This window comes from Amaranthus tricolor, chromosome 8 (assembly GCF_026212465.1).
Source record: "Amaranthus tricolor cultivar Red isolate AtriRed21 chromosome 8, ASM2621246v1, whole genome shotgun sequence".
Classification (NCBI taxonomy): domain Eukaryota; kingdom Viridiplantae; phylum Streptophyta; class Magnoliopsida; order Caryophyllales; family Amaranthaceae; genus Amaranthus; species Amaranthus tricolor.
Window position 1 is genome coordinate 13,484,234 of NC_080054.1, and position 13,869 is coordinate 13,498,102.

The window sequence follows — 13,869 nt, forward strand, 5'->3', positions numbered from 1 at the left end:
CATTGTAATAGACACGCTTGTACATTGATTTGAGTTTAATACACTTGAGGTATTATTTTCAGAAAAAGGATTTTTCTGAATTTTGAAGTTTGTTTACAAACTTCTTCAAAGGGTTGCGGAGCAGCCTTTTGGCCGGAGGGAAGTCTTATCACGGAGTGGTTTGAGTTCTCAAAGGCACCCAGCAATCAAGGTTTCATCATCCTTGCATTGTTTCTATCCTAGTTCGCCCATAGCTTACGTTTCACGGTGTTTGTTTCCCCCTCGTCAGAAAAACAAGAAACTCTTTCTTGGTTGTTTGTGTGAGTCAGTGTGTGTGTTCATTGGATTTCTGAGTGTTTGAGTGTTCCCTTGATCAAGATAATTGTCTTATCTCCATCCTTGCACTACACCCAACAAATCCCACCCTCAAACACGCATCAACTTGGTATCAGAGCCCAGCCACGAATTGGGCAAAGATAGCACATATTGAGTTTCTGAGGAAAGAGGTTTCATTATTTCTGGGCATTTCAAAGGCAGCAGCATTGGGCGATTTTGAGGCATCGTGGAATTTTTCAATCAATCATTGAATTCACGACATTCAGGGAGTGATCTTCCTATTTCATCTTCATTGTCATTCATTTGTTTTTCATTAATTCGTATTGTCATACACAGAACATTTAATAAATTTCTGAATTTGGGATTCTTGCATTTTCGATTTTCGCATACATTTCATAATCATCATTTTCGTGCATTGCTGGTTAAATTAGCTGTCTCTGGTCGAGTGGATATGACCATGGAGGAAAGATTTGGGATATTGGAGGAGAATATGAGATTAGTCATGCAAACCCTAAATCAATTAAGGATCGACAGTCAACAGGACAGAACACCAAACCCTAATTTGCGACCCTACGAAGATAGAACGGTTAAAATTGATATCCCTGAATTCGATGGACATTCCTATGACCCTGGGAAATATCTTGAATGGGAAGATCGAATGGACAATTACTTTGAATTCAAGAACACACCCCCAGACCAACAGTACAAACTAGCTAAGGTTAAGTTGATTAAATCGGCTGCCATATGGCTCGAGGGAATGCAGAAACGTAGAGTCAGGGAAGAGAGGGGTAGGATTAACTCTTGGACCAAGCTCAAGAAACACATGAAAAGGAAATATGTCCCTACCTCTTACAAACAGCAGCAGTACATCCAACTAAATGCCATGAAACAGGGAACAAAATCTGTGGATGAGTATAGAAATGAGTGGGAAAGGTTGTATGTGCTCTGCGACCCCCATGAGACTGAAGAGATGAGAGTGGGAAGGTTCATAGCTGGGCTAAGGGAGGAAATCAGGGATAGACTTATGACTACACCTGACCTGACAGTGCACATAGCCAGTTTGCAGGCTGTTGAGATTGAGAGACAAATCAACAGGGCAACTCATTCCCAAACCAGAGGCACAAGGACCTACACCCCAAGGAATGCAAGCACCATCCCTGCACCTAAGAGGGACACACAGAATAGTGGGTTAAAGGCTAGTACTACCAGAGGAGACCCCCCTACCAACCCTAAAGATGTGGTATGTTTCAAATGTAATGGGAGGGGCCATTACAAAAGAGACTGCCCTAATGCAAGAGCCTTCACCATGAGGGAATGGAATGAAATTAGGCAGGACACCAAACCAAAGAAAATTTTAGTGGCTAAGAATGGGCAGGAAGAGGAGATGTACCCTCCAAATTTGAGTGATGATGATGGCACATACATAGAAGATAAGGAGGGGAAATGGCACAGGTTTGAAGGAGACACAGAAGAGGAGGAGGAAGATGAGGACCTAGAAAGAGTGATGCATGAGGAAGAACATCTTAGCCTAGTTATTAGGAGGAGCTTTCACACCACACCCTTAGCCAAGAGATCAGACCAGAGGGAAAATATATTCCAAACCAAGTGCAAAATACAGGGAAAAGTGTGTGATCTTATTATTGACAGTGGGAGTGAGTCCAACTGTGTGAGCAGGCAATTAGTGACCGAGCTGAATCTGGATACCAAGCCTCACCCTCACCCTTATAAGATGAAGTGGCTTGACAACAAAGCAAGTGGGTCAGTGAGCAAGCAGTGCTTAGTGAGCTTAACCTTAGGGACTTATGTTGATGAAGTGATGTGTGATGTCTTAGACATGGATGCTTGCCATTTATTGCTTGGGAGACCTTGGCAATATGACAAAAAGACTACCCACAATGGCTACACCAACACTTACACCCTCAAACATGATGGGAAAAAGAAGGAGTTGATTCCCCTGCCCCCACACAGGGCTGTTCCCCCTAAACCATCTAAAGCACCCATACACTTGATGACCAGAAAAGAATGTGAAAGGGAGATTGAACAGGAAGAAGAACTATACCTGTTGATCACTAAGGAAGTGCAGGACACCACACCTATACCCCCTGAGCTGAACAGTCTCCTGGGTCAGTATAGGGATGTTTTCCCAGATGAGTTACCCCCTGGTCTACCTCCTGTGAGGGGTGTTGAACACCAAATAGATTTGATTCCAGGAGCTAGCTTGCCTAACAAACCTGCTTATAGATCCAACCCCAAAGAAACCAAGGAATTGCAGAGATAGGTGGATGAGTTAATGCAAAGGGGCTATGTTAGGGAAAGTTTGAGTCCATGCGCTGTGCCCACCCTGTTGGTACCCAAAAAAGATGGCACGTGGAGAATGTGCATTGACAGTACAAGCATGAATAATATAACTATTAAGTATAGGTTCCCTATACCTAGAATTGATGATATGTTAGATGAGTTGGGAGGTTCAGAGTGGTTCAGCAAGATAGATTTAAGGAGTGGATACCACCAAATACGCATGAAACAGGGAGATGAATGGAAAACTGCATTCAAGACCAAGTATGGGCCCTATGAATGGCTTGTGATGCCCTTTGGCTTGACTGGAGCTCCTAGCACCTTCATGAGGTTGATGAATGAGGTGCTTAGACCCTTCTTAGGAAAATTCATTGTGGTTTACTTAGATGACATACTAGTTTACAGCAAGGAGATCACAGAACACCTCAATCACCTTCAACAATTATTTGAAGTTCTAAGGAAACAGAGACTTTATGCAAAATTAGAAAAATGCAGCTTCCTTCTTTCAGAGGTCAGTTTCTTGGGTTATATAGTGGGGAAGGAAGGAGTTAGAGTTGATCCTGCAAAGGTCAAGGCTATACAAGAATGGCCCACACCCACTACCCTTACACAAGTGAGATCATTCCATGGGCTGGCTTCATTTTATAGAAGGTTCATCAAAAATTTCAGCTCTGTTTTAGCCCCAGTAACAGAGTGCACAAAACAGGGGAAATTTGAGTGGACACCTGCTGCACAGAGGGCATTTGAGACCCTTAAGGACATGATGTGTAAAGCTCCCATACTTAAGCTTCCTGATTTTGCCAAACCCTTTGAGCTAGAGTGCGATGCTAGTGGGGTAGGAATTGGAGCAGTTTTGGTACAAGAGGGTAGACCCATAGCCTTTTTTAGTGAGAAGCTGAATCATAGCAGGTTGAATTATTCCACTTATGATAAGGAGTTCTATGCAATTGTTAGGGCCTTTGAACACTGGTCTCATTACCTAAGAATTCAACCATTTGTGTTGCACACAGACCATGAGTCCTTGAAGCACATCAATAGCCAGCACAAACTAAACAGTAGGCATGCTAGGTGGGTGGAGTTCATGCAAACGTTTGATTTCTCAGCTAGATACAAGGTGGGAAAGACCAATGTAATAGCAGATGCCCTTAGTAGGAAGCACAGCTTGCTTGGGATAGTAGGATCTAGGATTTTAGGCTTTGAATTCATCAAAGATCAATACTCTGCTTGCTCTGATTTCTCTGAAATTTATCAGTCTTGCAAAGACAGACCTCAAGGATTATTTAGCATTCACCAAGGCTTTTTGTTCAAGGGTAATAGGTTATGCATACCAAAGCTTCCCCTCAGATCTGTTTTGGTAAAAGAGGTGCATGAGGGAAGCATAGCAGGCCATTTTGGAATACAGAAAACATTAGATATGCTTGCTAAACACTTCTATTGGCCCAAGATGCTTGGCACAGTGGGCAAACATGTTTTAAAATGTGAGCCTTGCCTTAAGGCTAAGGTAACTTTTCACAAAGGGGAATATATACCCTTACCTATTGCACACAAGCCTTGGGAACACATTAGTATGGATTTTGTGATGGCTTTGCCTAAGACAAGAAGGGGAAAAGATGCTATAATGGTTGTTGTAGATAGATTTTCAAAGATGTCTCATTTTATTGCATGCACTAAAGTGGATGATGCACAACATATTGCGAAATTGTTCTTTGCTGAAATTGTGAGATTGCATGGCATACCCAAAACTATTGTTTCAGATAGAGACAGTAAGTTCCTAAGCCATTTTTGGAGGAGTTTGTGGAAGATGTTGGGCACTAAACTATTGTTTAGCACCGCTTACCACCCACAAACGGATGGCCAAACAGAAGTCACTAATAGGACTCTAGGTACTCTGCTCAGAATTTTGGTAAAGGACAACATTAGGGAATGGGACTTAAAGCTTTGTCATGCTGAATTTGCATATAACAGAGCACCCAGTCAGGCTACCAAATTCTCACCATTTGAATGTGTTTATGGCATCAACCCTTTACTTCCTGTATCTCTCATTAATTTACCTATGTGTGACAGCAAAGGAATAGGAGCTGAGGAGATGATCAAGCAAATGGAAGCAGTCCACAAGCAAGTGCATGATAACCTGGAAAGCACAAGTGCAAAGTACAAAAAGAAAGCAGACAAGCACATGAAAATCAAACAAGCCATCAAAGAAGGAGATCTTGTATGGGTGTACCTGAGGAAAGAAAGATTCCCCCAGCTCAGGAGGAACAAATTGATGCCCAGAGCCATAGGCCCCTATCCAGTAAAGAAGAAGTATGGGGAGAATGCATTTGAAGTTCAGATCCCAGCAGAGTACAATATCTCCCACACATTCAACATCGGAGATTTGACTCTACATGAACCTACACAAGAATTGAGGACAATTCTCTCCCAAGAGGGAGGAGTTGATACAAATATGGTATCAAAGACTGGGAACAGCACCAAGGACCTAAAGGAACAAGACAGTGCTTTGGACTTTTCATCTACGCCAAATGCACATGGAACACAAGAGACCCCCATGGATACGCCTCAACAATCAGTTATGGGCCTAAAAACAACTAGCAAGACCAAGGAAGCCAAGAACATCACAAGGAACAGCAACCAAGCCCCAACAGGACAGACAGACTACAAGAACAGAGCCACAGAGCTACCTAGCAAACAGCTGACTTTGGTGAACCGCCTGAGTTCAGACCGGGATCACTTAGACCGGAAGGAGGGTTGGAATGGCATCTTTCTACATGGGCCAAGCCACCAAGGGCCAAGGTTCTTACTAATAGTGCACCAGGAAGACAGTAGAGCAAGCTAAAGGAGGCCTGGTCACCGATTGATAAATATCAGAAATTTGGCTAAGTGTTGCAGCCTTTCTGTTTGTTTTTGTTTAAGTATTTAGCCACGTGTATTTTGTTAGTTAATTGTAACGGCTAGTCTAGATCCCAAAGCCTATAAATATATGGGCTCTCATTGTAATAGACACGCTTGTACATTGATTTGAGTTTAATACACTTGAGGTATTATTTTCAGAAAAAGGATTTTTCTGAATTTTGAAGTTTGTTTACAAACTTCTTCAAAGGGTTGCGGAGCAGCCTTTTGGCCGGAGGGAAGTCTTATCACGGAGTGGTTTGAGTTCTCAAAGGCACCCAGCAATCAAGGTTTCATCATCCTTGCATTGTTTCTATCGTAGTTCGCCCATAGCTTACGTTTCACGGTGTTTGTTTCCCCCTCGTCAGAAAAACAAGAAACTCTTTCTTGGTTGTTTGTGTGAGTCAGTGTGTGTGTTCATTGGATTTCTGAGTGTTTGAGTGTTCCCTTGATCAAGATAATTGTCTTATCTCCATCCTTGCACTACACCCAACAAATCCCACCCTCAAACACGCATCAATTCTTCAATGATCATTGAACCTTGTTCATACTTCATCGTTCATTCTTCATTTATCATTGATCCTTGTTCATTATTAATCGTTCATTCTTCATTGATCATTGATCCTTGTTCATTCTTCATCGTTCATTCTTCATTGATCATTGATCCGTGTTCATTCTTCATTTTTCATTTTTCAATGATCATTGATCCTTCTTCATTCTTCATTGTTCATTCATTATTGATCATTGATCCTTGTTCATTTTTCATCGTTCATTCTACAATGCTCTTTGATCCTTGTTCATTCTTCATCGTTCATTGTTCATTGATCATTGATTCTTGTTCATTCTTCATCGTTCATTGTTCAATAATCATTAATCCTTGTTCATTCTTCATCGTTCATTCTTCAATGATCATCGAACCTTGTTCATACTTCATCGTTCATTCTTCATTTATCATTGATCCTTGTTCATTCTTCATTGATGATAGATCCTTGTTCATTCTTCATCGTTCATTCTTCATTGATCATTGATCCGTGTTCATTCTTCATTTTTCATTTTTCAATGATCATTGATCCTTCTTCATTCTTCATTGTTCATTCATTATTGATCATTGATCCTTGTTCATTTTTCATCGTTCATTCTACAGTGCTCTTTGATCCTTGTTCATTCTTCATCGTTCATTGTTCATTGATCATTGATTCTTGTTCATTCTTCATCGTTCATTCTTCATGCATTGATCCGTGTTCATTCTTCATTTTTCATTCTTCAATGATCATTGATCCTTCTTCATTCTTCATTGTTCATTCATTATTGATCATTGATCCTTGTTCATTTTTTATCGTTCATTCTACAATGCTCTTTGATCCGTGTTCATTCTTCATCGTTCATTGTTCATTGATCATTGATTCTTGTTCATTCTTCATCGTTCATTGTTCAATGATCATTAATCCTTGTTCATTCTTCATAGTTCATTCTTCAATGATCATTGAACCTTGTTCATACTTCATCGTTCATTCTTCATTTATCATTGATCCTTGTTCATTATTAATCGTTCATGCTTCATTGATCATTGATCCTTGTTCATTCTTCATCGTTCATTCTTCATTGATCATTGATCCGTGTTCATTCTTCATTTTTCATTCATCAATGATCATTGATCCTTCTTCATTCTTCATTGTTCATTCATTATTGATCATTGATCCTTGTTCATTTTTCATCGTTCATTCTACAATGCTCTTTGATCCTTGTTCATTCTTCATCGTTCATTGTTCATTGATCATTGATTCTTGTTCATTCTTCATCGTTCATTGTTCAATGATCATTAATCCTTGTTCATTCTTCATCGTTCATTCTTCAATGATCATTGAACCTTGTTCATTCTTCATTTATCATTGATCCTTGTTCATTATTAATCGTTCATTCTTTATTCATCATTGATCCTTGTTCATTCTTCATCGTTCATTCTTCATTGATCATTGATCCGTGTTCATTCTTCATTTTTCATTTTTCAATGATCATTGATCCTTCTTCATTCTTCATTGTTCATTCATTATTGATCATTGATCCTTGTTCATTTTTCATCGTTCATTCTACAGTGCTCTTTGATCCTTGTTCATTCTTCATCGTTCATTGTTCATTGATCATTGATTCTTGTTTATTCTTCTTCGTTCATTATTCAATGATCATTGATCCTTGTTCATTCTTCATCGTTCATTCTTCAATGATCATTGATCCTTGTTCATACTTCATCGTTCATTCTTCAATGATCATTGATCCTTGTTCATTATTAATCGTTCGTTCTTTATTCTTTATTGATCATTGATTCTTGTTCATTCTTCATTGATCATTGATCCGTGTTCATTCTTCATTCTTCATTCTTCAATGATCATTGATCCTTGTTCATTCTTCATCGTTCATTCATTATTGATCATTGATCCTTGTTAATTTTACATCGTTCATTCTACAATGCTCATTGATCCTTGTTTATTCTTCATCGTTCATTGTTCATTGATCATTGATTATTGTTCATTCTTCATCGTTCATTCTTCATGTATCATTGATCCTTGTTCATTATTAATCGTTCATTCTTCATTGATCATTGATCCTTGTTCATTCTTCATCGTTCATTCTTCATTGATCATTGATCTGTGTTCATTCTTCATTTTTCATTCTTCAATGATCATTGATCCTTCTTCATTCTTCATTGTTCATTCATTATTGATCATTGATCCTTGTTCATTTTTCATCGTTCATTCTACAATGCTCATTGATCCTTGTTCATTCTTCATCGTTCATTGTTCATTGATTATTGATTCTTGTTCATTCTTCATCGTTCATTGTTCAATGATCATTAATCCTTGTTCATTCTTCATCGTTCATTCTTCATTTATCATTGATCTTTGTTCATTATTAATCGGTCATTCTTCATTGATCATTGATCCTTGTTCATTCTTCATCATTCATTCTTCATTGATCATTGATCCGTGTTCATTCTTCATTATTCATTCTTCAATGATCATTGATCCTTGTTCATTCTTCATCGTTCATTCATTATTGATCATTGATCCTTGTTCATTTTACATCGTTCATTCTACAATGCTCATTGATCCTTGTTTATTCTTCATCGTTCATTGTTCATTGATCATTGATCCTTGTTCATTTTACATCGTTCATTCTACAATGCTCATTGATCCTTGTTTATTCTTCATCGTTCATTGTTCAATGATCATTAATCCTTGTTCATTCTTCATCGTTCATTCTTCAATGATCATTGAACCTTGTTCATACTTCATCGTTCATTCTTCATTTATCATTGATCCTTGTTCATTATTAATCATTCATACTTCATTGATCATTGATCCTTGTTCATTCTTCATCGTTCATTCTTCATTGATCATTGATCCGTGTTCATTCTTCATTTTTCATTCTTCAATGATCATTGATCCTTCTTCATTCTTCATTGTTCATTCATTATTGATCATTGATCCTTGTTTATTTTTCATCGTTCATTCTACAATGCTCTTTGATCCTTGTTCATTCTTTATCGTTCATTGTTCATTGATCATTGATTCTTGTTCATTCTTCATCGTTCATTGTTCAATGATCATTAATCCTTGTTCATTCTTCATTGTTCATTCTTCAATGATCATTGAACCTTGTTCATACTTCATCGTTCATTCTTCATTTATCATTGATCCTTGTTCATTATTAATCGTTCATTCTTCATTGATCATTGATCCTTGTTCATTCTTCATCGTTCATTCTTCATTGATCATTGATCCGTGTTCATTCTTCATTTTTCATTGTTCAATGATCATTGATTCTTCTTCATTCTTCATTGTTCATTCATTATTGATCATTGATCCTTGTTCATTTTTCATCGTTCATTCTACAATGCTCTTTGATCCTTGTTCATTCTTCATCGTTCATTGTTCAATTATCATTAATCCTTGTTCATTCTTCATCGTTCATTCTTCAATGATCATTGAACCTTGTTCATACTTCATCGTTCATTCTACATTTATCATTGATCCTTGTTCATTATTAATCGTTCATTCTTCATTGATCATTGATCCTTGTTCATTCTTCATCGTTCATTCTTCATTGATCATTGATCCATGTTCATTCTTATTTTTTCATTTTTCAATGATCATTGATCCTTCTTCATTCTTCATTGTTCATTCATTATTGATCATTGATCCTTGTTCATTTTTCATCGTTCATTCTACAGTGCTCTTTGATCCTTGTTCATTCTTCATCGTTCATTGTTCATTGATCATTGATTCCTGTTTATTTCTCATCGTTCATTGTTCAATGATCATTGATCCTTGTTCATTCTTCATCGTTCATTCTTCAATGATCATTGATCCTTGTTCATACTTCATCGTTCATTCTTCAATGATCATTGATCCTTGTTCATTATTAATCGTTCATTCTTTATTCTTTATTGATCATTGATTCTTGTTCATTCTTCATTGATCATTGATCCGTGTTCATTCTTCATTCTTCATTCTTCAATGATCATTGATCCTTGTTCATTCTTCATCGTTCATTCATTATTGATCATTGATCCTTGTTCATTTTACATCGTTCATTCTACAATGCTCATTGATCCTTGTTTATTCTTCATCGTTCATTGTTCATTGATCATTGATTATTGTTCATTCTTCATCGTTCATTGTTCAACGATCATTAATCCTTGTTCATTCTTCATCGTTCATTCTTCAATGATCATTGAACCTTGTTCATACTTCATCGTTCATTCTTCATGTATCATTGATCCTTGTTCATTATTAATCGTTCATTCTTCATTGATCATTGATCCTTTTTCATTCTTCATCGTTCATTCTTCGTTGATCATTGATCTGTGTTCATTCTTCATTTTTCATTCTTCAATGATCATTGATCCTTCTTCATTCTTCATTGTTCATTCATTATTGATCATTGATCCTTGTTCATTTTTCATCGTTCATTCTACAATGCTCTTTGATCCTTGTTCATTCTTCATCGTTCATTGTTCATTGATCATTGATTCTTGTTCATTCTTCATCGTTCATTGTTCAATGATCATTAATCCTTGTTCATTCTTCATCGTTCATTCTTCAATGATCATTGAACCTTGTTCATTCTTCATTTATCATTGATCCTTGTTCATTATTAATCGTTCATTCTTTATTCATCATTGATCCTTGTTCATTCTTCATCGTTCATTCTTCATTGATCATTGATCCGTGTTCATTCTTCATTTTTCATTTTTCAATGATCATTGATCCTTCTTCATTCTTCATTGTTCATTCATTATTGATCATTGATCCTTGCTCATTTTTCATCGTTCATTCTACAGTGCTCTTTGATCCTTGTTCATTCTTCATCGTTCATTGTTCATTGATCATTGATTCTTGTTTATTCTTCTTCGTTCATTGTTCAATGATCATTGATCCTTGTTCATTCTTCATCGTTCATTCTTCAATGATCATTGATCCTTGTTCATACTTCATCGTTCATTCTTCAATGATCATTGATCCTTGTTCATTATTAATCGTTCGTTCTTTATTCTTTATTGATCATTGATTCTTGTTCATTCTTCATTGATCATTGATCCGTGTTCATTCTTCATTCTTCATTCTTCAATGATCATTGATCCTTGTTCATTCTTCATCGTTCATTCATTATTGATCATTGATCCTTGTTAATTTTACATCGTTCATTCTACAATGCTCATTGATCCTTGTTTATTCTTCATCGTTCATTGTTCATTGATCATTGATTATTGTTCATTCTTCATCGTTCATTCTTCATGTATCATTGATCCTTGTTCATTATTAATCGTTCATTCTTCATTGATCATTGATCCTTGTTCATTCTTCATCGTTCATTCTTCATTGATCATTGATCTGTGTTCATTCTTCATTTTTCATTCTTCAATGATCATTGATCCTTCTTCATTCTTCATTGTTCATTCATTATTGATCATTGATCCTTGTTCATTTTTCATCGTTCATTCTACAATGCTCATTGATCCTTGTTCATTCTTCATCGTTCATTGTTCATTGATTATTGATTCTTGTTCATTCTTCATCGTTCATTGTTCAATGATCATTAATCCTTGTTCATTCTTCATCGTTCATTCTTCATTTATCATTGATCCTTGTTCATTATTAATCGGTCATTCTTCATTGATCATTGATCCTTGTTCATTCTTCATCATTCATTCTTCATTGATCATTGATCCGTGTTCATTCTTCATTATTCATTCTTCAATGATCATTGATCCTTGTTCATTCTTCATCGTTCATTCATTATTGATCATTGATCCTTGTTCATTTTACATCGTTCATTCTACAATGCTCATTGATCCTTGTTTATTCTTCATCGTTCATTGTTCATTGATCATTGATCCTTGTTCATTTTACATCGTTCATTCTACAATGCTCATTGATCCTTGTTTATTCTTCATCGTTCATTGTTCAATGATCATTAATCCTTGTTCATTCTTCATCGTTCATTCTTCAATGATCATTGAACCTTGTTCATACTTCATCGTTCATTCTTCATTTATCATTGATCCTTGTTCATTATTAATCATTCATACTTCATTGATCATTGATCCTTGTTCATTCTTCATCGTTCATTCTTCATTGATCATTGATCCGTGTTCATTCTTCATTTTTCATTCTTCAATGATCATTGATCCTTCTTCATTCTTCATTGTTCATTCATTATTGATCATTGATCCTTGTTCATTTTTCATCGTTCATTCTACAATGCTCTTTGATCCTTGTTCATTCTTTATCGTTCATTGTTCATTGATCATTGATTCTTGTTCATTCTTCATCGTTCATTGTTCAATGATCATTAATCCTTGTTCATTCTTCATTGTTCATTCTTCAATGATCATTGAACCTTGTTCATACTTCATCGTTCATTCTTCATTTATCATTGATCCTTGTTCATTATTAATCGTTCATTCTTCATTGATCATTGATCCTTGTTCATTCTTCATCGTTCATTCTTCATTGATCATTGATCCGTGTTCATTCTTCATTTTTCATTGTTCAATGATCATTGATTCTTCTTCATTCTTCATTGTTCATTCATTATTGATCATTGATCCTTGTTCATTTTTCATCGTTCATTCTACAATGCTCTTTGATCCTTGTTCATTCTTCATCGTTCATTGTTCAATTATCATTAATCCTTGTTCATTCTTCATCGTTCATTCTTCAATGATCATTGAACCTTGTTCATACTTCATCGTTCATTCTACATTTATCATTGATCCTTGTTCATTATTAATCGTTCATTCTTCATTGATCATTGATCCTTGTTCATTCTTCATCGTTCATTCTTCATTGATCATTGATCCATGTTCATTCTTATTTTTTCATTTTTCAATGATCATTGATCCTTCTTCATTCTTCATTGTTCATTCATTATTGATCATTGATCCTTGTTCATTTTTCATCGTTCATTCTACAGTGCTCTTTGATCCTTGTTCATTCTTCATCGTTCATTGTTCATTGATCATTGATTCCTGTTTATTTCTCATCGTTCATTGTTCAATGATCATTGATCCTTGTTCATTCTTCATCGTTCATTCTTCAATGATCATTGATCCTTGTTCATACTTCATCGTTCATTCTTCAATGATCATTGATCCTTGTTCATTATTAATCGTTCATTCTTTATTCTTTATTGATCATTGATTCTTGTTCATTCTTCATTGATCATTGATCCGTGTTCATTCATCATTCTTCATTCTTCAATGATCATTGATCCTTGTTCATTCTTCATCGTTCATTCATTATTGATCATTGATCCTTGTTCATTTTACATCGTTCATTCTACAATGCTCATTGATCCTTGTTTATTCTTCATCGTTCATTGTTCACTGATCATTGATTATTGTTCATTCTTCATCGTTCATTGTTCAACGATCATTAATCCTTGTTCATTCTTCATCGTTCATTCTTCAATGATCATTGAACCTTGTTCATACTTCATCGTTCATTCTTCATGTATCATTGATCCTTGTTCATTATTAATCGTTCATTCTTCATTGATCATTGATCCTTTTTCATTCTTCATCGTTCATTCTTCGTTGATCATTGATCTGTGTTCATTCTTCATTTTTCATTCTTCAATGATCATTGATCCTTCTTCATTCTTCATTGTTCATTCATTATTGATCATTGATCCTTGTTCATTTTTCATCATTCATTCTACAATGCTCATTGATCCTTGTTCATTCTTCATCGTTCATTGTTCATTGATCATTGATTCTTGTTCATTCTTCATCGTTCATTGTTCAATGATCATTAATCCTTGTTCATTCTTCATCGTTCATTCTTCATTTATCATTGATCCTTGTTC